This window comes from Lepidochelys kempii, chromosome 3 (assembly GCF_965140265.1).
Source record: "Lepidochelys kempii isolate rLepKem1 chromosome 3, rLepKem1.hap2, whole genome shotgun sequence".
NCBI classification, from domain to species: domain Eukaryota; kingdom Metazoa; phylum Chordata; order Testudines; family Cheloniidae; genus Lepidochelys; species Lepidochelys kempii.
The window spans coordinates 141477713-141503006 of NC_133258.1; the positions used below are offsets into that span (position 1 = coordinate 141477713).

Here is a 25294-nt window from a genome sequence, read left to right on the forward strand (position 1 = left end):
CCACTGAAAATTTCCGTGACATTGAAATGTTCTGATTTGGTCCATTTTTCAACAGAAAATGTTCTAGCAAACATTTTTTGACCAGCTCTAATTATGCATTTAAAATACTTGAAGCAGCACATGCAAAAACTTTGCAGCCAACCCATGGGCTGAAGTATGTTCTCACAAAACATTATTCAAATAAGATCAAACCACAAGATGAGTAAAAACTTGGCTGTTGCAGATAATTTGCTAACAGAAAAAGAGAGCTAAGTATATTCAGTAAATTATTTATTACAATTTTATTCATGCAGCTCTGGTAAGGGCTGAGTAAAAACTGAAGATCAGGTCCTCTAAACATTTATGCATGTGCTTAACTTTGTTCTTTTGCACATGAGTAGTCTCATAGACTTCAAGCACTTACGTGTTTGCAGGATTGGAACCTGAGTAAGGACTTTCGGTTTTGGCCCACTGACCTCAGTGAGAATGTTTTCTATCCAAACATATGAGCAAATTTCAAAAATCTTAATGCCTACCATAAAAAAGGTATTCTAAGAAAGAAAAAAAGGAATGAAAAGTGTGATTACAGCTCTACAGGTTTTAGGAAATCTGGGGTCTATTCCCAACTTTACTGTTGACCTGCTATGTGACCTTGGGCAAGTCTACACTTCTCTGTGCCTGTTTCCCCTCCCACACTTTGTCTGTCTTGTCTATTCATATTGTGTCTTCAGGGCAGGGACCATCTCTATATATGTGTTTATACAGTGTATGGCACAATGGGTCCCCAATGGGGTCCCCATGCTGAGTTAGGGCTCTCCAGGTACTACTGTAACGTACATAATAATGAGAAGGAATGTAGAGAACAAGATCTAAAATGTCTGTTCGATGTCATGATTTCTCTCCTGACATTTCCAGCCCATTACCTCACTATCCAATATGCCATATTGTCTCTAAGATGAAAATAATTTTAATTCTTTAATCAATTTATTTTTTCTATTTCTTCATAACAGCCATTTTACATTAATGTCATTCTTAGAGAAAACGAATGTTAACAACTCTAAATATCTGTTTGATGGATTACCGAATATAATCTCATGAACCATTCAAAGAAATTAATGATGTTGGTTGAAATATTGTACAATAAATAAAACCAAAGTCATGAGCTCTGCTTTCTTCTGTCTGTTTATTTAAAAATACCTCCATCAGCATCAGTGACTTTCTTTGAGGGCTTCCATATGCTTTGGTAAACCTGTTTACATAATTATTCTCCCCCATGACCAATCACTTGTCTTGGGATAATATTTTAAACGAGAATGTGTCTTTTTCTTAAACAAGAAACATTCACCTTGAAGCAAAGGAACTGAGATCATAGAATCATAGAATATCAGGGTTGGAAGGGACCCCAGAAGGTCATCTAGTCCAACCCCCTGCTCAAAGCAGGACCAATTCCCAGTTAAATCATCCCAGCCAGGGCTTTGTCAAGCCTGACCTTAAAAACCTCTAAGGAAGGAGATTCTACCACCTCCCTAGGTAACGCATTCCAGTGTTTCACCACCCTCTTAGTGAAAAAGTTTTTCCTAATATCCAATCTAAACCTCCCCCACTGCAACTTGAGACCATTACTCCTCGTTCTGTCATCTGTTACCATTGAGAACAGTCTAGAGCCATCCTCTTTGGAACCCCCTTTCAGGTAGTTGAAAGCAGCTATCAAATCCCCCCTCATTCTTCTCTTCTGCAGGCTAAACAATCCCAGCTCCCTCAGCCTCTCCTCATAACGCATGTGTTCCAGTCCCCTAATCATTTTTGTTGCCCTTCGCTGGACTCTCTCCAATTTATCCACATCCTTCTTGAAGTGTGGGGCCCAAAACTGGACAGAGTACTCCAGATGAGGCCTCACCAATGTCGAATAGAGGGGAACGATCACGTCCCTCGATCTGCTCGCTATGCCCCTACTTATACATCCCAAAATGCCATTGGCCTTCTTGGCAACAAGGGCACACTGCTGACTCAGATCCAGCTCTCTTGCCTCCTTTCTTGTCCTCCTGGTTTTTAATCAAAATACATTAAGTCGTCATTTTAAAAGGCCATTAAATCACTTCAAATACTTAAGAACTGAGAAACTAGAGAGAGTTTGAAGTAGGAGGGGAGGCCTTGACATTGACATCCTATTCACTTTACATGAGATGTGAAACTGAAATCAATGGGCAACCTCATGTGAAGAAGGTGAACAGGATTTGGGCCATTAACTCCAAATATCCATGAAAAAGTCTTGATCCTGCAAGGGTCTGAGTGCTCTGGACCTTATTCAGCAAAGCACCTAAGCACATGTTTAAAGGCATTACTGGATCCGGACCACAGTGCTCACTCAGCACCTTGAATGACTGAGTCCTGGCCACTGAATTACCAAAACTTTTATTTTCAAATATGAAAAAAGAAGTTTCCCTCTTTTTATTACAAAGATATAGACATCACAATGTAGCTAACAGGCTGCTGGCCTGGTAACGTAGCCTTGCTGAAAACTTGAGATGAGCAAAATGTGGAATTTTGGTCTTGCAGGAAATTCCAACATTTCAACATTTGTTTTCATCCCATATAGAGGCAAAATGTTGAAATGTTGGAACTATTCACAGAATGGCAATTCCAAAAACATTTTATTCAAAAATGTTGAAACATTTTGTTTAGATATTTTAGATCGACAACATATTTAGATAGTCCCAAAATCAAAAAGGTTTGGTTTGTTTCAAGTCATTTTCTCACAGTGGCGCATTGCCTTCTGGGAGTTGTAGTTCAAAAGCCTGATCTCTCCATTCTCCCCTATGAGCCAGGCTCACTGTTCAGAATACATCTCCCACAGTGCACCTAGAGTCATCTGACTCCCTTGATGCAACACACATCTTGGTCAGAGGAAAGCCATGTTGCACTATGGAGGATGTAGTCCTCTAGGAAATACAGTTCAAAGGAGACAATGGGGGCCCAAAATACAACTCCGATAAGTGAATGTGCCACAAAAGAAAGGCAGTTTAATGGGGGCGGGGAGGTGGGGTGGGGTGGAGGCGCCTTAACTGATTTGAAACAAAATACTTGGGTCAGTTTAAACAACAACATATTCCAATTCAGGTTGAACCCACCTGAAATGAAATATTTCATTTCAGTTTTCCTGATGGAAAATGAAAAGTTTCCAACTGTATTTTCTATCAGAAAGTCATTCCAACAGAAAATTCCCAACCAGTTCTATTGAAAACAAACTAAGTGGGAAGTCACCTTTCTTCTCCCCTACTTATTTTGATTAAGTCTGTTCTATTCAAAGTCTCACTGTGACAATTTAAATACTGCACTGTTAAACACGGGCAATTTTTTTAAAAATAAAGACATTAAATGCACAGTGCTACCTTAAAGCAATGTCTAGATTGCAGTTAAACATCACAGTGTGTGAAATGCTGGTCCCACTGAAGTCAATGAGAAATTCCCATTAACATCAATGGGGCCAGAATTTCAGCCAGAAATTATAAAGGCTAGCTTCCAACAGCAATAGTAAAGCCCATACCTGCAAACCCTTATTCATGTGAACATTCCCATTGGAGTCAATGGAATAGCTCACATCAATAAAGAACAGGTGCATGAGTATAAATTTGCAAAATCCAGTCTTCAACTCAATTTCATTATGTATAACTTGTATTTTCCAGTCATATTTTGCAGGTTACATGTATTTGGATATGTAAAGGATATCCAGTTATTCAGTAAGCCTATCCTATGCTCTGGGCAGCCAGACAACAATTAAAATCACATCAATATCATCGTAGTAAACAATTAACTGTTCACCCTGCTATACAAAACATCAGACTCCTACAGTGCTCCAGTAACAAATAAATTCCAAAGCATCCCCTTCTTCAAATGATGAGAAGAAATACATAACCTAATACCACATTGCAGAAATACATTGTTTACTACATATTACCATTTATATGTTAAATTCTATACCATATAAAGCATAAGCAATAGGAATGAGTCCACACTGCATTTTGTGGTTTTGTGATTGTAACTTTGATGTTGCATTGCCTTAATTTTTTGTGCTTAATTCATGTTTCATATGTATTCAGCACCTTACGCCCTGCTTACTGGCTGCAGTGATTTCTTACAGCTCTGTTGTAATCCACAAAGACTTGCAAGGTCAATATTATCAGACATTGTGCAGCTGCTATCTGAAGCCTTTTGAAGGCGAGGTTTGTGTTAGTTTTCACAACATGAATGTGTCCTTCAGTTGTCCGAGCCCTGTGAGAGTCTCTCCCATCATTAACTCTAATATAGATAATTATAAGTGATATGAATATCTCCTTTCAACAAGATAAAAATCCAACTCCCTATATCAGAAATGCAAAGGTCTCAGTGAAGTCAGGAGTTCCTTCCTCCCTCTCTCTTCCATCTTAAAAGCTTTATCTAAACATTTTCCCCTTTAATTCTTATGTTTCTTTCACCTGGATTCATCAAATCGTCCTCTTTAATAATAGGGGATGAAGTCTGCTGAGAGAGATATAACCATAGTACAGCATAATTCAGCATTCTCTAGTTTCAGACTCCACTTTTATTTGTCCTTCCTTCCATGGGATAACTACTCCAAGATGCTGCTATTAGAGAAAGGCTCAGGCCACAAAGCCTTGTCTGGATATCAGCTTTCCAAAACTTCAGGTGTGATGAGATCCCAGTTTTTAGATTGATCCCTTACAGAGAGAGGAGTAAGTCATGAAGTTTGAATCTGATCCAGATCCAAATTAAGAGTGAAATTTTTCCAAAATGGAAGAGTGTTTGGATCCAGAATGGCAGCGGGATTTGTTTAGTTCAAAGTCTGGTTACTGTTTTGCCAATAAAGATCAAGATAGTTAATGTGTGTGTGAACTAGTTGGATATTAATAAATAACCTTAGACCAAAAACTGAACCTGACCCTTATTTGAAATTCGCTTATTTTCTGGCTGTTGATTTTGATTTTTGTGCACTTTGCAGCTCCTGCTCTTAGCTCGGACTGGGAAAGGGAAATCTGAAATACCATGAAATTATTCCCGAAGTATTTCCATCCTGAACTCCAGAACAAAGAGATCTTCAAGACATCTTCAGATAAGCATCCAAACTTTTTGTGGTTTGCCAGCTGCACACTTGTGTCTGAAATTCACACAATGGGAGAGCACTTGGATGTACACTCCAAAATCTCATTGCAGTTTAGCGAGCCAGGAAATTTAAAAACAAAAAAAAACAGTTTAATGGAAAAAAAAATAAGATTTATAAAGTAAACTAAAAGTGAACAGATGTAGAAGTTTCCTGCTCTGCAGGTGACAGAATTGCACCTCACTATATTTATTAAACATTTACAATGGTCCATGTACTACTGGATATTATGAGAAATTAATATAACTGGCTAGTAAAGTCTTGTAATTTTCCAGGTGTCTAGAAAACTAGGCCAGATAATTTAAGTGGGATAACTGATTCTACTGTAGTTGTGCTATAGACTGGGAGAGGCACGTACTGGGTGGCACTGAGCTGTGCCATTTGCTCTTGGGTCTTGGCCAGGCCTATGGGGAAGGGGTTCAGGAGACTGGCAGGGCATAGTGGAGTGGAAGGTGAAGTAGACAGAGCGAACTGTGGTGCATGGAAAGGGACAGGGAAAGACAGAGGTTCTCCTGCATGTTAATCTTCAAATATGCAGACATAACATTACAAGCACTTGAAGTTTTCAATGTGGACAAAAGGTCCACTTCTCCCCATCCACTACCATTAACCCCCATATCTCACCCTGCTACAGCTTCTCCTCCATCCCTACCATCCTGGGACCCAGGGACGCTTTGGTGCCAACTGGCAGAGGGCAGTGAGGGTGGATAGGGTTTTACAGGGATCCTCTGGGTGGGCCGTCTATATAATAGTTCACCAAAGGATGTGGCATGTGAGACCTGAGAGTCCATAGCCCTCTAGTCATCATAATCCTTGTGAAATTTCTATACCGATAATATTTAAGGAGTTATGTGTCTACAGTAAAATTACATTCTTAAGATCTTGGAGCTAGGAAGGTGACATACCTCAGACAACTCTCTTTCAGGCAGGAGATAACTAACACCTTTCACCGCCTCTCTGGCCATTGGGTATCATGTTTTGTATGCCTCACACTGTATGCCTGTTTGCATACTTAGCCATTTGTGAAATGAGAGCTTGTGAAATCTATAAGATAGGAAATCTACAGGATGAAATAAACAGCAGTGGGGGGCCTGTTTATGAATAAAGATATGGGATTGTTCTGGTATAGCATGGAGTGTAAGAAAATCATGGAATCCTCACCTAGGAGACAAACAGAGTGTGTTTCTCTCATGAAAGGAAGATCACAGCCAAGCCTGACTCTAAAGCACTGCAAGGATTTTGGTTGTGCATTACTTTACAAGACAAGAGAGTATTTTGTTATTTAAGCCCAGGCTCTAGAACAGAGGTGGGCAAACTACAGCTCACAAGACCCTCCTGCCCGGCCCCTGAGCTCCTGGTCCGGGAGGCTAGCCCCCGGCCTCTCCCCCACTGTCCCTCTCCCCCACAGCCTCCGCTCACTGCGCCGCAGGCTCAATGCTCTGGGCAGCGGGGCTGCGAGCTCCTGGGGCAACACAGCTGCAGAGCCCAGCCTGACCCGGTGCTCTGTGCTGCGTGGCATGTGGCTGGCTCCAGCCAGACTGCATGGCTGCCTGTCCTGATGCAGCCGCGCCGCCAGCCAACGGTGCTCCAGGCAGCACAGTAAGGGGGCAGGGAGCGGGTGGTCAGGTTGGATAGAGGGCACGGGAGTTTGGGGGGTGATCAGGGGCTGGGGGTGTGGATAGGGGTTGGGGCGGTCAAAGGGTGGGGAGCAGGGAGGTTGAATGGGGGCAGGGGTCCCGGGGGGCAGTCAGGAAGGAGAGGGGGTTGGATGGGGCAGCAGGGGGCAGTCAGGGGCAGGGGTTCTGCAGGCGGTCAGGGGACAGGGAGAAGGGGTGGTTGCATGGGGCAGGGGTCCAGGGGGGGCAGTCAGGAAGGCAAGGGGTTGGATGGGGCGGCGGGGGACAGTTAGGGGTGGGAGGTCCAGGGGTGGTCAGGGAGAAGAGGTGGTTGGATGGTGTAGGGGTCCCAGGGGGGGCAGTCAGGAATGAGAGGAGGGATTGGATGTGGTGGTGGGGGATCCGGGAGCGGTGAGGGGACAGAGAGCGGTGGGGGGTGGATGGGGCAGGGGTCCCAGGGGGCCATCAGGAAACAGGGGGGGTTGGATGGGGCAGGAGTCCCGGGGGGGGCCGTCAGGGGGCGAGAAGCAGGAGGAGTCAGATAGGGGGTGGGGGCACAGCCTCCCCTAACCAGCCCTCCATACAATTTCGGAAATCCGATGCAGCCCTCAGGCCAAAAAGTTTGGCTGCCCCTGCTCCAGAATGCATGTTATGATTTTATTTTATAGGTAACCATTTGTTTCCAATACTTCTGCTTGCTACCACTTGAATCCCTATGCCTTGTTAAATCAAGTTATACTTGATTTCACTATGAACGTATCTAAGTGCTGTGAGTTAGGCAGAGCAGTGATCTGAGGGGGCACTGGTTCGCTGTGGTGTACTATTTCTTTGGAAGCAGCAAATCTGTGAATACTGCAAGTGTCCAGTAGACCAGGGGCTGGATACTCAAGGGAGACGCTCGGAGGGCTTGTGGGCTGGGTTTGCCAATCACTAACCCGTCGAGTGACAGTGGGGCCTGTAAGGACCAGAGGGGAACATTTGTGTTGCCCGTAGCCGTTGGAATTGGGGAGCTGACCCAAGCTCAGAAGGTTTCTTCACGCTAAAGGCAGGTGGTTGCATGATGGGGTATCCTCGGGAAGCGTCACACATCCCCACCCACAGACTTCATAAAGTCTGCAGAAAGGGAGCTGTGCTTTGATCTGTCTCATATAATGTCAGAGCAGAGTTTCCCTCTTTGACGCATCTACAGCAAGCCAACTTAAAATCCTGGGGCTCATTTTAAGACCTGGGAAATTTGCTGACAAAATGCTTTTTTAGAAAAGAGTTCCGGTTGAAAGTTTGTTTCAGTGGAGGCCAGCAAGACCCGAAACTAATATTATACAAAGTCTATAATGTTCTAAAAACAAAAATAAACATCAGAAATCTTTGGCAATGAACAATGACGGGATTCATCCGGTTCCCCATTGCCATATAAGTCAATCTCAACCCACCTATCTTACAGTGCCTACTCAACCCCCAGAAAATCTATGGAATATATATTGCCAGTACAATACAGCATTCAACATGTGTAATTTGGAGTGGAGTGGAGTGAAGACCCTGTATAAGAGCAGAACAGCATCCTTCCCTTGGAACATTTCTAAAAAATACCTTCCTGCTCTTCCTAGTCAGTTACAGTGGTAAAAATAGGGTTCTTCACAAATACCCACAAGAGCCCAGGACTAAGTTATCTCTGGTGGGGATAGATTAGCAGTGTCCCCCGAGGAAGAAAAACAACTCTACTGGAGGCAGGGAAACCATCCCAACCCTCTTAAATTTGTGGATTGAAATTTTAAAAAGGGGGCTCCTAGTAACTGTATCCACTACTTCGCTGTCACTGTAGCATTTAAGCTGACAGTTACAGGGGTGGGGTATGGAGCTGCAGTTCCTTCAACAGCAGAGTAAGCACATGCAGGAGCAAATGACTACTACACTCTTTACAGAGATGCCTCCTGCTGTCTGACCCCAGGCGGCCCTCTAGTGTGGAAAGGAGTGGGGCAGTTGTCATGCTCCCATCCTGCCCTGCCACTAGCAATATGACTATCTTCACCTTGTGCACAGGGAGCACAAGCGTCTGGATTCTGGTTGCTCCCTGTGCTGGGGTGGGATGGTTCTGTTGTCTCCTAGACCCATGCATATCTTCCATGAGCAGCTACAACCAGCTTGAATTGTTTATGGTGTTGTGATTCTTCATGAGACTGTGGGATGGTCTGAATAGGGTGACCAAATGTCCTGATAGTAGGGGTTTTGTCTTCTTTGTCTACTACCCCCCCCCCCCCCGCACACACACACACACTTAATTCACACTGTTACTGGAAAACCTAACAGTCTGTAATGAGAATTAAGGAAAATAATCAAGCATGTAAGTAATGTGCTAGGGTATCTTTATGAACATAACTAAAGGTTAGCAAGGCAGCATAAGATCATTATAGACCCTCTGCATGGGCAAAAGAACTAAACATTTATTTAACCATAACATCTGCTAGTAACCTACAGTATTTCATTACTGTAGTATCTGAGTACATCACAATCTTTTCAATGTATTTATCCTCACAACTTATCTGTGGGCAAGGAAGTCTTACTCTACCCATTTTAGAGATGGAAAACTGAAGTATAAAGGGGAAGAAATGAGAAGGGGGTTACAGCAGAAATTTTCCAGGCAATTTCGATTAACACAATGCAACAAGAAACTCAGTGAACTGACTGACCCAAGTCTAGATCTCAGCCTCCAGAGTGTCTCCTCTAATTATTTCCTGGAAGAGCACATCAGAGGCTCACCAAATACATGGAACTAGGCCCAAATCCTCACACTGAGTTAAATTAATCCTTGCACGGAGATCTAACACAAGGCCTATGCACCACTTTAATCCCACTGAGTGGAATAGAATCCTCCAAAGGCCACATCGCACTAGCAGAGCCCTTCTATGGCTGTTAACTATACAGGTGGACTGTGCTATTTTCACAGCCCCTGCAGGTCTTCCATGATGTGCCACTCCATGTGCATAACTATACCACTTCTATGCCCATTGACATTGTATACAGCCACATGTGGCATGGGGAGGCGGCATCTGGACTATCTATGTCTCTTGGGAGGAGAGGCCATTTTTGCACATCACCAAAGAATGTAAAAAGGATGAGTGCTTTTTTTTTAAGGAGTTGAATATCTTCAGTACAAACATAAATCAACAAACCAGCTTTCTGAGTGTCACTTGAAGAGAGGTTTCAGAGTAGCAGCCGTGTTAGTCTGTATTCGCAAAAAAGAAAAGGAGTACTTGTAGCACCTTAGAGAGTAACCAATTTATTTGAGCATAAGCTTTCATGAGCTACAGCTCACTTCATCGGATGCATTCAGTGGAATGCATCCGATGAAGTGAGCTGTAGCTCATGAAAGCTTATGCTCAAATAAATTGGTTACTCTCTAAGGTGCCACATGAAGAGAGGAACTTCGTGACCTAGAAAATACACAAAATCTAATATCTTTTGTTTGCTCAGTATGGCATGGGCTGTAACCATGCACAGAAACAGCTGACAAGAAAATATACTGCACAGAAACAGCTCTTTTCAGAACCCGTGACAGGCCAAAGCAGCAACATTCCTGTCTCTGTGCATTTCTGTTTTACAACATTAAACAGCCTGTTTCTTCATGCACTGATGTCAACAGTCAGTCCAAGTTTAGTCTTAAGTGGGATCAGAATGAGGACTAGATTTGCAATGCAATAGCCAGCCTCTGTTCTATTATGTTCCAAATGAAAACATTTGTTTTTCTTGAAAGTTAAAAAAAACCCTGCACCACTCCTGGCAAATGGATGCAATTTGTTATAATCATTACATTGTAGCCAAGACTGACTAACAGTCTAATTTTTCAGTCAAATCTCAAATTCTGCTCTTGGATGTGTGTGGGGCTCCCAATGGAACAGCTCAGTTGGTTCTGAAGGTGGAATTTCGCCTTTAATGCAAGTCAGAGGATATAGCATTGACAAGTGTAGGATCGGTTTCAAGTTTTTCTTTTAATTCATCTCTCTCTTAGGACCCAGCTTTCTTTGGGCTCTATAAAAAATGCAGGTTATTTAATGTTTCAGTAAAGGTGACAAAATAAATCAATTGTATTATTAATTTTGCATCAGACCGATGATTGATCCATGTAGAGTTATTGTTGAATTTAAAAGCTTATTGGAAATGGCAAACTATCACTAATTCCAGTTATTTTTTGTAGCCTGTTCATCTACTCCTTGAGGGATTTGAAGTTACATTTAGGATTTCAAACCTCGAGCTTCACTTAGGTTGGAAAATATTTGAAAGGAAATAGATAAAAACAACTTGGTGGACTACATTTATCTGTGGAATTGGCGGTAAAGAAGTGCTCAGACATTTCACTAATTCTACAATTCAAATCTATGCCATTCAATTCTTGTGGATAAAAGAATACACTATTTACAGTAACTACATTTTAATTGGTTTTCAACAGAGCTGAACACCTATGATCTTGGCCAGATTTTCAAAAGAGCTCAGCATGTTGGGTGATGAGCCTGTTTGAAAATCTGTCCATAAGTGTCACAATGGAAACTGCTGAGGGATAAGCATTTGTGGAAATATGGCCTTGTTTAGGCACCTAAATGGGAGCTGAGCACTTTGGAAAATCCAGTCCTATCTGTGGGTGCTGAGAACTTGAAAATTTGGCTCTTAGGCCAAGCTTTTAAAAAGAATTCAGGCATCGCTCCACTCACCGCTGCAACATCTAACTGATTTAGGTGCTTTAAGTCTTACTTTTAAAAGGATTTAAGAGCCAAAATCCCATTTTCAGTCAAATCCCATAGACAATCCTAAATCCCTAATCTCCTTTTGAAAACGAGATTTAGAGTTTATCTACAAGATGGGGTTATGCACTCTACAGGGGTGTGATTTCTAAAGCACACTAACATGTTATGCATTAATTGGTCTCTGTAGACCCTGCCAGTGCGCGCTTTAACACAGTGCTGGTGTGCTTTAACATAGTGTTGGTTCTACATTAAAGTGCACTAGGGAACCATTAGTGCGCATCAGCGGGTCTACACAGACCAATTAACATACAGCACATTAGTGCGCATTAGAAATCACACCCCTGTAGCACACTGCTGCTCCACGTAGACAAACCCTTACACTCGTGAATCAGTCAGGTGTTGCAATGGTAAAAATGTAGGCCTTCATGCCTAATGCTCACTTCAATGGGGGTGGCACATACCACGTAACAGGATTCCTTATTTTGTATATCCCATTATGCTCTGTTGTAGCTCAATAAAACAAATGATCATACTTTTGTTAAAACTTTTTATAATGCCAAAGTTACAATGAAACACAAGCACACTGTATCACACATTACTTATTCAGAATCAGGTTTGTATTAAAAGGACTGGCTAAAGATTCTGACTTGCTGGCAGGGGAATCCCTCCTCCTCTGAGTATGTTAAAAAGGGTGAGCAGATTTCTAAATACCGATTCTCTTTTAGGCGTTTCTCTTCTATACATTGTGACACAGAAACTTCTTGGCAAAGGACCCCTTGTTGTTTGTAAATAGCTCTTACCCAAAACTTGATCAACTCACTACACCAAACACATGTATTACAGGATATTTATCCATACAGAGTAACAGGTATGATATCTACAGAAAGCTCACAACTTGTCAAGACTCATAACCATTGTGAGATGTATGGATGGATAATATTTAAGGAATAATGTATTTATATTAAAGGTATGCTTTACGGATCTGGAGTAGAAGTTAGTCACCACGTTATAATGTGTGTTGATGACCCATTCAAGTTAGAGGGAGTTGTCACCACTCCCATGTCAGTCACCAAGCGAATACAAGGTTCTGTTGTCTACCCTTGCCACAGTTAGTGGAAAGCCATCAGAGACAATGACAAAAAACTGAAATCAATTACAGGTAGAAAAGAAACTCTACAATAAGGCTGGGGTTTGCCCTGCCTGTGCAAAGAAACAAATAACTGTTTTCAGTATAACAGAGTATAAGGAAAGGCACTCTGTATTCATTCACTGGGGAAAAGAGGGTGTGCTTTCATGAATATTAGGATCCTGGGTCTTGTGAAACCATCCAACTCTGCAACGGATGGAACTTTGGTGATAAATCTGCTTTATTAGATAGGAAAGGGAACTATTGATAAGCGGACGCCCAGGTTGGTGTTTTATGAGTTTGTTTTGTACTGTAAATACTTGTTTCCACCATGCTCTCTCTCGTTTCTAGTTAAAGCCGTATCCTTTCTTACATAAACCTCGTTTTGTTCTATCATAAGTGCTCACAAGTTCTGTGTGGTTTAAGGTAAAACTGGTAAGCTGGGATCCACTGCACCTTCAGGTGCAGAGAATCTGGAATTTCTGTGAGTAGCCAGCGTTAGGGGCTGGACATCACAGGGGAATGATTCAAAGGAATTGGGGTGCACCTACCGCTAACCTGCAAGGAGAAAGAAGGGCTGGCATAGCCCAGAGGAGAGTATTTTGAGTGGCTGAAGGGCTGGCAGTGTCGGGATGCTGACACCCAGCTACCACATGAAAGAGTTCCTCTCACTAGAGGCAGGGAGTAACAAGGTGACTCACAGTCTCAGGTACCCCCAAGAAATTTCACTGAAGTACTCGGTGTGAAAGCTTTTCTGTTATAAGGACAGTCCATATTTTATTATACCACAATTCCATAGGAGGAGGAGTCACATTTTTCCAGTAATGTGCAATACAAAATCTAGCTGTTAACAATGAAAAACCAATGAATTTGTCATTCTGTTTAAAGTGCAGAGCCTTGACTGGAGAGTTAAGTAAGCAGGTCAGAGGATCTCCAGGAAGCCAGCATTTTGCCTGAATAATTTCTTCCCAAAACTGACTAATCCTAGACACAACTATAACATGTCCAAGTATGTTCCCCCCTCCCCTCACTGCAACCCCTCTAACAGAGCATCTCCCTACTAGCAAAAATATGATGGCTCTTAACTGGAGTCAAATGTAATCTACATAATAATTGATAAAACTTTTCTTTCTGAGCTACACAAACTGAAGGTGTCTATCCCCCTTTCCTCACACAGAGACCGACTCACTTCAGATTAATTTCTTTGGCCATTCCCATCTTTTCATCCGGGTTGTTTTCTTATCAACTCTTCTTCAGTCAAAATTGTATACATCTTTGTGCTAGTCCGCCACTGGTTCAACTCCTCAAATGTGATCAAAGGTCTAGACAGAGCGGCCGCGTATCCAGATTTCACAATAAAATGCTTGACAACAGGATAGACATGGCCACACATTTTTAAAGGGCCTGGTATGATAAGGATTTAAACTGGCTGTAGATTCATGGGTGTGATTCACCACTGCCTGTAGGCACCGCCCCATGCAGCTCCCATTGGCTGGGAACAGGGAACCGCGGCCAATGGGAGCTTCGGGGGAGGTACACGCAGGCGAGGGCAGCGCATGGAGCCCTCTTCCTCCCCCTCTCTTAGAGGCCACAGGGATGTGGTGCCGGCCACTTCTGGGAGTGGCGCGGGGCCAGGGCACGTTGGGAGCCTGTCTCAGCCCCGCTGCGCGCTGCTGCCACCCCAGAGCCGCTCCAGGTAAGCGGTGCCGGGCCAGAGTCCGCACCCCTCTGCACCCCAAGGCTTGCTCTGATCCCCCAACCCCATGCCCTGAGCCCACACCCCTTTTGCACCCCAACCCCCTGCCCTGAGCCCCTTGCTGCACCCTGCACCCCTCCTGCACCCCAACCCCCTGCTCTGAGCCCCTGCTGCACCCCGCACCTCCTGTACCCCAAGCCCCTGCCCTGAGCCCCCTGCTGCACCCCAAACCCCTGCCCTGAGCCCACACCCCTCCTGCACCCCCACCCATCCTGTGCCCCACCCCCTTGCCCTGAGCCCCCTCCTGCACCCTGCACCCTCTCCCATACCCCACACTCCCTCCTTCACCCCAACCCCCTGCCCAAGCCCTACATTCATGGCCCTGCATGCAATTTCCCCACCCAGATGTAGCCCTCAAGCCAAAAAGTTTGCCCACTCCTGATCTAGCCCTATCTCAGCTGACAATGTTTGGTCATTTTTATTAACCTAGATCGTAGAGTTGGTTCTCTTATTCAGAAGCTGATGTGGTACAGATCCTTCACTTGCTTTATTTTCTCTTTTCCAAATAAATGCAATTATTCAGAAATGTGCATGAGAAACAGGATATTGCTGATATGATCGCTCATTGCCACGACAAGAACATAGTTTTTGTGCAAACCCAAGAAAAAATGACTTTTTGTTTAGTAATTTGCTAGTGTATTTTTCTGTCCATGCTTTCTACACAAAATAGGTAGTTTCCATAACCTTGTCTGTGTATTAAATCCCTGTTTATTCACTCATTTCCCAACTCTATATTTTGCTCTACATTATTTACAATCATGAGACTGTTCTATTTTTATACATTCACCACTTTGAATCCCATGTTTTGGTCAGCATGTTATTTCTTCTGAGAACAGGCACAAATGTGATTTGTGTGGCACAGAAGTAATGAAACTACAGAATCAGCAGCTTTGATCTGTCCCTGCCAGTATGCCATATACACTAGGCATAACAAATACAAATGGAGAGCTCCAGTACATCTATAGTTCATGAACTGTTCAGGCAATGTAAGCTTTGAGCATAACCCTTGCTGGGGCCCATGTTTACGTAAGCTAGGAAGAGAAATGAAAAACATGAAGAGCACAAATAGATCTATATGCAAGACACCTAATACTGCCTATGGGATAAACATTCATAACAATCAAGAGTCCACTGGAATCCAAACAAATCAAATACATATTCTGGAACTATAATAAATAGAAAATGTTTTGCAAACTAACAGCCCATCTTAATAAGGGCAGAGTATAATATCCTTAAGTTATATAAGCTATCAACACTACAGCATTATCTGTATATTCTCTGACTTCAATAGATGTGTTTTGCTTGCTTTGCCCTCACCCACACATATTATTCTACATGCATCATGAACGGAACACTACATTACTGGATGTGTATATTGCTTTTTTTCAAGCAGCTCCCACCGATTTTTGTCTGTTGTTGATTGATTTTTCACTAATGCACTGAAGCAGGTGGGGAAAAAAAAAAAAAGCTAGATTCCACCTCCACCGGGTATATGCTGGTTTCTGCTGATATACTATCCTCTTGGCAGAAAGTCTATTTCAGCAGCACAAAATGGCCACAACCCACAAAATGGCTCTAGGGGATTGGCACAGCCCAAGAACTTGGTGAAGTTACCTAGTCAGGAGGGGTGGTGAGAAAGGGAACCCCAAAAGAAGTCAACATAATCACCTGCCATCCTCCAAGCTTAATAGCTGTAGGACAGAAGGAGCCTCACTCACTCAGAGAATTTGAACCCATCATGCCAGCTTTAGCAGACTGATTCTACTCTTGCTTACAGCAGTATAAATCAGGAGTAACCTAGGTTATCTTTACACTACCCACCACTTTTGGCGGCATGTAGCGTACCTGTAGCTATATGCTGCAGTGAAAAGCCTACTGCAACTGCAATGCGGGGTGCAGCTCCATGTGCCCTGCTGCTGGAGCCTTTCACTGAAGCGAGAAAAGGCTCTGGCTTTCCTCACTGCCGCCCGCTGACAAAGCCTTTTTCTGCTGCTGGATTTTTTCCCTGTGGCAGGGAAATGCTCCAGCACTGGAGAAAGATTCTGCCAGCCTTTCCCTGCTGCCGGACTCTTTCCCTGCAGTGGGGAAGCAGCCAGGGGCTGGCAGAACCTTTCCCCTGCTTGAGTCTTTCACTGTGGCAATGAAAATTGCTGGAGCCTTTCTCTGCTGCCTCCCTCTGCTGTTAAAGCTTTTCCAGGAAAAGCCTCCAGCAGCAGGACACTGCACTGCTAAAAATATCAGTGTAGAAAGGGAGGCACAGCTTGGGCAAGTAGAGACCTGTGTAGGGTGTTGTTATAAATATAAAGGGAAGGGTAACCACCTTTCTGTATACAGAACTGTAAAATCCCTCCTGGCCAGAGGCAAAACCCTTTCACCTGTAAAGGGTTAAGAAGCTAAGGTAACCTTGCTGGCACCTGACCAAAATGACCAATGAGAAGACAAGATACTTTCAAAGCTGGAGGGGGTGGGGAGAACAAAGTGTGTCTGTCTGTCTGTGGGATACTTTTGCCGAGAACAGATCAGGAATGCTCTTCATAACTCCTCAGAACTTCTGTTAAGTTAGTAAGTAATCTAGCTAGAAATGCATTAGATTTCCTTTTCCTCCTCAGCATGCTTCCATTCTTTTTCCTTTACCTCCATAGCTCTCCTGTGGGCAGCTTCCATTTCATTTTCCTTTGCCTCCATTTCTCTCCTGTGGGCAGCCTCTTTGGCTTTTTCTGCCTTGGGTTCTGTCATCTTAGCCTCTCTGTTTTTAACTAACTTTACACCCGAGAGTTAAAAAAAAAAAAAACTGGCTTGTAAAATTTAGTTGTGCTGTAACCTGATACCTATGTTCTGTGATAGCTATTCTCAGCCTCCAGAAAAATCCTCTAACTACTCTTAGCTAAAAAAAAAACTCTTCAGGTCTGTGAAAAACTGGTAAATTTCCCTGCAGGAGGTTAACTACCCTGCCTTTAGGTAGAGAAAACTCCAGCTCAAAAAGAACGATCCCTTTTGTTATGCCTGCTGCTTTGGCCCCCAGGCAGAGACAGAAAAACTCTAATTGCTTTCAGCTTAAAACCTGCTTCCAAGCAGCCCAAAGGAAAAAAAATGTCCTTTTAAAATCCTACTGTGCTTCTGCTTCAAAATGATCTAAAAAAAAAAAATCTCAAAATGATCTCACCACTCTGCCACCATGTCAAGGTTCCTTCCCCACTCTGAACTCTAGGGTACATGTGTGGGGACCTGCATGAAGGACCCCCTAAGCTTATTCTTAACAGCTTAGGTTAAAAACTTCCTCAAGGTACAAACTTTGCCTTGTCCTTGAACCCTATGCTGTCACCACCAAGTGTGTTAAACAAAGAACAGGGAAACAGCCCACTTGGAGACATCTTCCCCCCAAACCCTACACCTCCTTTCCTGGTGAAGGCTTGATAAAAATCCTCACCAATTTGCATAGGTGAACACAGACCCAAACCCTTGGATCTTAAGAACAATGAAAGAGCAATCAGGTTCTTAAAAGAAGAATTTTAATTAAAGAAAAGGTAAAAGAATCACCTCTATGAAATCAGGATGGGAAATACCTTACAGGATAATCAGATTCAAAACACAGAGAATCCCTCTAGGCAAAACCTTAAGTTACAAAAAGACACAAAAACAGGAATATACATTCCATTCAGCACAAACTATTTTACCAGCCATTTAACAAAAGGAAATCTAACGCATTTCTAGCTAGATTACTTACTAACTTAAAAGAAGTTCTGAGGAGTTATGAAGAGCATTCCTGATCTGTTCCTGGGAAAAGCATCCCACAGACAGACCCTTTGTTTTCCTCCCCCCTCCAGCTTTGAAAGTATCTTATCTCCTCATTGGTCATTTTGGTCAGGTGTCAGTGAGGTTATCCTAGCTTCTTAACCCTTTACAGGTGAAAGGGTTTTGCCTTTGGCCAGGAGGGATTTTATAGTTCTGTATACAAAAAGGTGGTTACCCTTCCCTTTATATTTATGACAGGTGTGTACTCAAGTAACACACCCACACCATACAGGCATGTCTTTGCTCTCCTAAAATATGTCTCATCACAGTCTACACTGCTATTTATTCCAGTGCTAGAGGAGCTACATGGGTATGTACATTAAATGCCACCCAATGAGGCACGCAATATAGATGCACCCTCACGTTGTTTCACAGATATAAGTGAGAGGAGAATTACACCCAGGGACTATGACCCCAAAAATGCAACTGCAGAGTAACCTTTCTCAAATGCAAAACTCTAACCATTTTTGCACTTGCAATACACACAGTGCTAATTACAGCAGGATAAACATTGTTTACCCAATAACAAAAGCAAATATAAAACTCTTTTTTTTTGAAACTCTCCTATTTTAAAGTAATAAACTAACTCTCTAATGTCTCTGAGATACCATCTTTCAAGTCTCGTGGCACTTGTTCCTTCACCCATATTTTGTTAGAGTTTTGTTAGCTGTTCAATCAGAATTTCACTTCTCACCTTTAGGACCTCTGCTTAAATTCTGTCAACCCTAGGAGCTTTCCCCTGTTTGAGGCCTTTGATGGCTATTTTAATTTCATTGGGTGTTACTGGCCCCTCTTCTGTTTCTAACTTAGCATTGCCATTTCTCTCAAACCTGTGCATGACCATCAGCTCTGGACAGTTTAATACGGAATGGCTTGTCCTTCACACGTTTTCAACATCTGTCCATGAGAGTCCCCGATGGCCATGACATGTGACAGTTTGGTTCTTCCTGAGAGGTCTTTCACTATTCTGTAAAGCTGCTTAAAGTCTCCCCTCTGTGCTGCTTCTTCCATCTCAACAGCCTCTTCTGAACCCAGGCATTTCTATTTTGCATGACTGGTAAAATGAGCAGATCCCCAAGAATCTGCTGGGAAGTTTATAGAGTATCATGTGGACATAGCCCTAACCCCATGGAGAGAAATACTTTTCTTGTGAGTCTTTTGGTCCATCCATTCATAGTAGCACAACTCCAGCACCCACACCTGTGCTCTACCCTGATTCTCCAAGAGAGGTTACCGACACAAAGGGAAATTACCGATGGCCTCAATAGCAGTAACTACGGTGCAGATTTCCACTGGGAAATCCATCCTCTGCAGAGGAAAGAATGCTATGGCCACTCCCTGAAGTTCCATCTCCTCCCTGGTTCCTTCTCACCCTGTCCCTGGATCATACCCCAGATGTAAAGGGGCTTCTGCAGAGTCTGGAGGTAGAAGCTGGACTAGCTCCTTAACTTCTGCAGATTTGAAGGCTTTCTACATGGCCTAGCAGAACGGAATATGTACCTTAAAAATGTCGCAAAGCACACACAGACGAGTTACCATCAGCCAAACACTGATGCACATACCACCTACTCCACAAGCAATCTCATTAATTTAAACAGGACTTCTCACAAAGTAAGTATCTACTTTGCTCAATCTATTCAGTTTATGCAAGCTGTTTAGTTTACCCAAAAGAAGATTAAGAGGTGACTCAATCATGGTCTACAAGTACCTACATGGGGAAGAGATTTCTGATAGCAGATGGCTCTTTAATCTAGCAGAAGAAAGGCATAACACGATTCAATGGTTGGAAGCTGAAGCTATACAAATTCAGACTAAAAACAAGATGCAAATTTTTTTTCTCCATCACTGGTTTTAAATCAAGACTGGATAACTTTTTTAAACATGTGCTACAACTCAAACAGAAGTTAAGGGCTTGACTCAGATATTATGGGGTGAGTTTCTTTGCCTGTGTTATGCAGAAGATCAGATTAGAATATTAGATGATGATAATGGTCTCTTCCAACCTTAAAAATAGATTAATTTAAAGTGCTCCTCAGTGTGAATGTGTCAGCATCTGTACTGAAATAATTAAAACAGTACCGTTAACTTGTAATCGCCATCTTAAACATATAAACTGAACTGAAGAAAGATCTCAAACTCTCTTCACTTTAACAGATTGGTTCCAGGGTTTTCTAGCATCATTGCTATATGCATGATGTGGGCTTTCTTTGGGGGGAGGGGCAGGGTGGGTGGTTTGGTTTTCTTTTTTGGAGGGGGTTTTTGTTTTTTTGATGAGAGTGACTCTAAATAATTGACACATCTATTTGTAATCAAATGCTTTCAACAGTAAAGTGGCTAGTGTGGTGTGGGTGGGCGTGTACACATACACCATACTTCAGGAAAAATCCTGCCTATTGAAAAACACCAAAAGGTTAGAAGATTGTTCAAGATGACAACTGGATAGCTGCAATCTTTCAGAATGATTCAAGCTTCTTGGAGTTGAGGCAATGTCATATCCAGGTTAGAAATACTTTATAATAAATAAATATGCAGAGATGACAATGTTCTTCCAATAACCTTCCCGATATGAACAAAGGCATATAACTAGAACTGATTTAAATGGTTTACTAAATTAGGCACGTTGTTGTGATGATGAACATCCCAGAAAGGTTTGGGGACTGAAATTAATGGTCAGCTGGCCACATACTATAATGTTTCTTACTTTGCAGTTGTTTTCTTCATAGATGTGGCTCATTGATGGCACCGATGCCCATTCTATGGAAAAAGACCGCTCAGAGTTTGAAAATGTAGCTTTTTTTTTAAAATTACAAGAAGATTCCAAAATATTTTTTCAAAAATTAGTTCAATTTTCATTTGCATAGGTGACTTGCAAATCGTATCTAACTTCCCCCCTTTGATAGCTTTTATTTTTAGAGCTAGATTGTGGCTGACCCCTGTATGAGCGTACAAGTAGGGAGGGGGGAATGACAGGAGCCATCAGCCTCCCCCAAGCCTTGCTCCTTTATGCAGGAGCCAGGAACAACTGCTGTTCCTGTTCTCTTGAATTAATATTTCTTTTAAGAAAGTTTGTGGATAGCAAGTCTCCCAAATCTCCTGTGTTTGTGCAAAAGTTCTGCTAAAAGTGATTTGTGGAAGGCGTTTGTAATTTCAGCCAGGCAGTGAGGGCCTGGAAACAACATCATGTACTAAGCTGACCAGTCACACAGCACCATTAGCAAATAACTAGTATAGCAAACAGCTTGTAAAAGTCCAGCTGGGGAGATGTTATTTGCATCATATATACGTTGTATAGTTTCAAATGGTGAAAAAACTTATAATACTCTGAAAAGAGTACACACAATAAAGTCCAAACTCCCTCTCTCTCTGGATTTGGCTTCATTAACCAGGTAAATAATAAAAAAACGTAAATTCCAGCTCAACAATTCTCTCCAAGACTGGCTGTTCCTAAGGGTCTTCCTGCAGGACATCTTAGGCCTTATCTGCATGGGGAAGTCAGTGAACAGTAAGCTAGGGTGTCAATTTAAAGCACAATAGCTATTCCATATTAACTCCCCAGGTGGACACTCTTACTGTGCCCGCATGCAGTTTAACTCAATGAATTTTCAAAGAGCAGTAAGCTGTGCACAGTACAAACGCCCGCACAGGGAGTTAGTACGAAGTGTTAGTGCACACTAACTTAGCCCCCCCATTCTGGTTCCCTCTGCCCAGAGAGCCACTTCAACCGCCCTATACGCAGGGAAGCATTAATGGGCTGCACTTGCCACCGTCGGCCAGCAGGACTCAGCCAGCCACTTCATGCAGGGCTCGAGCACCTGCTAACACACTGGGTTACCAGAAGACACTGCCTGTTGTAATCACAGTTTCTGAGCAAACAACTCATGAAGTGAAGTGGTAAAAGTGGCCAAAATCATGAAGTAAATTAATTATTATCAATACTGCACCTGGCTCTAGCGGCAACAGGCATATCTACAGGTGTATATGTAGAAAAGGGGCCCATTCTCATTTCAGTCAAGAAACTGAAACCTGCTCCCACAGGAAGAATCTGCTTTGAATCTTGCTGAGTTTGTTTTCTATGTTGGTCAAAGAAAATATGTTATTGATTTAGCATTGGCATTTGCATCTTGCACTGATAGACCCCCTTGGCTACACATATGCTTTAGTGGGTTAGAGAAAACTACATGAAGATGCTAGTCATGCTAAACATATTTGTCAAAAGTATGAGCCCACTGCACTAAGGATCTGATCCAAAGCCCACTGAAGTCCATGTGGGAACTCCCACTGACTTCAACAGTTAATAGATCAGGTCCTCAGAGCTAGAATTAAGGATCTGATCATTCCACCTGGTTCAATGTACAGAGGAGACTCCTTCCTGTGTGGTTCACCCCCTTCCTTTGCAGAATGCAGGACTGCCATCTTCATCTCACTGCCCCACTGTCATCAGACCCTGCACAGGGCTTTAAATAGGGGTGAGGTTCCATAGCTGGGGAGGAAACTTGCTGAGGATCTGAGCAATCTGAACCATCATACTCATCACCCTCCATGCCAACCAGTGGTGAATCCTCTCAAAAGTTAACACTGCCTCAGGCTTAGAGCTGTATTGCCTAATTTTATTTATTCCAATTTATATTGCAATAACAGAAGAGCTGCCTCCCAAACTCTGGGTGCCATTGACAAACATTTTAAATGACATATAAAATAAACAGACTCCATTCATAACAGCAACCTGGAAGCATCATAGGTAAACAAAAACATTAATGCAGCCCCCTAACAAAAGCACCAGCTGAGTCTCCCTACTCTCCAGGGCCCAAGGAAAACAGACAAGATGGACCCCTACGAACAGGGATGTACATAAAGGCTGCCATGTTACACAACCGTCCTATCAAAGGCATAAACAATGTGTGACCCCAGACAAATCAAACACTGTAATAAAAGAAACTGCACTGAGATGTCTGCCCGATTTAGCCATAGTACACTTATACAGTACCTTAAGCTAACTGTGTGATTTTGTCACCTTTGAGACTGTCAGCTATCAGCTTTAATCCAGACCACACCACACAATCCATTGTCTACAGCCAAGCTCTGCGATACAACCACAGTTGCTCCAACCCCTCAGACAGAGACAAACACCAACAAGATCTCTATCAAGCGTTTTTACAACTACAATACCCACCTGCTGAAGTGAAGAAACAGATTGACAGAGCCAGAAGAGTACCCAGAAGTCACCAACTACAGGACAGGCTCAACAAAGAAAGTGACAGAACACCACTAGCCGTCACCTTCAGCCCCCAACTAAAACCTCTCCAGCACATTATCAGGGATCTACAACCTATCCTGAAGGATGATCCCTCACTCTCACAGATCTTGGGAGACAGGCCAGTCCTTGCTTACAGACAGCCCCCCAACCTGAAGCAAATACTCACCAGCAACCACACACCAAGCAACAAAAACACTAACCTAGGAACCTATTCATGCAACAAATCCCGTTGCCAACTCTGTCCACATATCTATTCAGGGGACACCATCGTAGGGCCTAATCACATCAGCCACACTATCAGAGGCTCGTTCACCTGTACATCTACCAATGTGATATATGCCATCATGTGCCAGCAATGCCCTTCTGCCATGTACATTGGCCAAACTGGACAGTCTCTATGTAAAAGAATAAATGGACACAAATCAGACGTCAAGAATTATAACATTCAAAAACCATTTGGAGAACACTTCAATCTCTTTGGTCACTCGATTACAGACCTAAAAGTCGCAATACTACAACAAAAAAACTTCAAAAATAGACTCCAATGAGAAACTGCTGAATTGGAATTAATTTGAAAACTGGACACAATTAAATTAGGCTTGAGTAAAGACTGGGAGTGGATGGGTCATTACACAAAGTAAAACCATTTCCCCATGCTTATTTTTCTCCCTACTGTTCCTCACGCCTTCTTGTCAGCTGTTGGAAATGGGCCATCCTGATTATCACTACAAAAGTTTTTTTTCTCCTGCTGATAATAGCTCATCTTAACTGATCACTCTTGTTATAGTGTGTATGACAACACCCATTTTTTCATGTTCTCTGTGTATATATCTATCTTCCTACTGTATTTTCCACTGCATGTATCCGATGAAGTGGGTTTTAGCCCACGAAATCTTATGCTCAAATAAATTTGTTAGTCTCTAAGGTGCCACAAGGACTCCTCGTTCAGATTGTTAAATTTATGGATTTGATATAGTGCTAGCTGCAATTATTTCCAAAATAAAGCATTAACGAGACATATCCTGCAGTTTGAGTTTGCTTAAATAGGATCTTTTGACTGCATTAGGACTTCACAATGGCTTCACCGTTCAGTCCAGAATTTCTTGTTTTTAAACACCCCAAAGAAAACAATGCATGCAATACTCACAAATTACGAGTCATATCCTGCCATCAACTTTTAAGCAGATTCCATCAACTATTTCAATTAGCATTTCTGCTTAAGATGAAACAAATAGCACAATACAGCCTCAGTCCTTTGGAAGCCACAAAAATCTATTTTTTTTTTAATCTGAGGCTTCTAAGGAAGGACAGGCTGCCTCTGTCATCATCTTATCTATGATAATGAAAGTTGTATAGAACTGTACATATATACAAGTCCTGAAGACGTGGAATAAACTCATACAAAGTAATTAACAGTATAAATTAAGTTTTGTTATCACATTGAGAACCAAGTCATTATCAAAAGATGGTATTTAGCTGGCTAAGCATCTGGCAAGGGCACAAAAAAAGATTATAGACTCCAAGTACAAGGTTTTATTTACCATTGTCATCCAGTTTTTATTTGTTGTGTCCTCTGGCCTTTCTACTGAAGATGTCTAGAGTGGATTAGCTCTTAATGAGAGAGAGAGAGAGAACTAGGAATATATGAAGTGAGCTGTAGCTCACGAAAGCTTTTGCTCAAATAAATTTGTTAGTCTCTAAGGTGCCACAAGTCCTCCTGTTCTTTTTAGGAATATACTTGTAACTAAACAAATTTGTGAACTAAATTCAAGCCTAATGTAAGCAGCATAATTCTCATTTCAATGCAGTGATGGTGCACATCATAACAACTACATTTTCCCCACCAGCCTTTATCAGCACATTAGGGTGATCACCACTCTATA

The 25294-nt window shown here is 42.5% G+C and overlaps 1 protein-coding gene across 8 annotated transcripts in view; it reads right to left on the minus strand.

Annotated features, from left to right (window-relative positions):
* SMYD3 (SET and MYND domain containing 3) overlaps window positions 1-25294 on the minus strand; it is a 658192-nt gene that overhangs the window by 204580 nt on the left and 428318 nt on the right. Inside the window, exon 1 of one of the 8 annotated variants that reach the window (XM_073338299.1) lies at window positions 18090-18125. The exons of 6 other annotated variants lie outside the window; for them this stretch is intronic. The gene's annotated coding sequence lies outside the window, so the exon portion shown is untranslated. Of the gene's footprint in view, window positions 1-16210; window positions 16319-18089; window positions 18126-25294 lie in introns of those variants that run through there. One more of the 8 variants, XM_073338300.1, reaches the window with a different exon arrangement.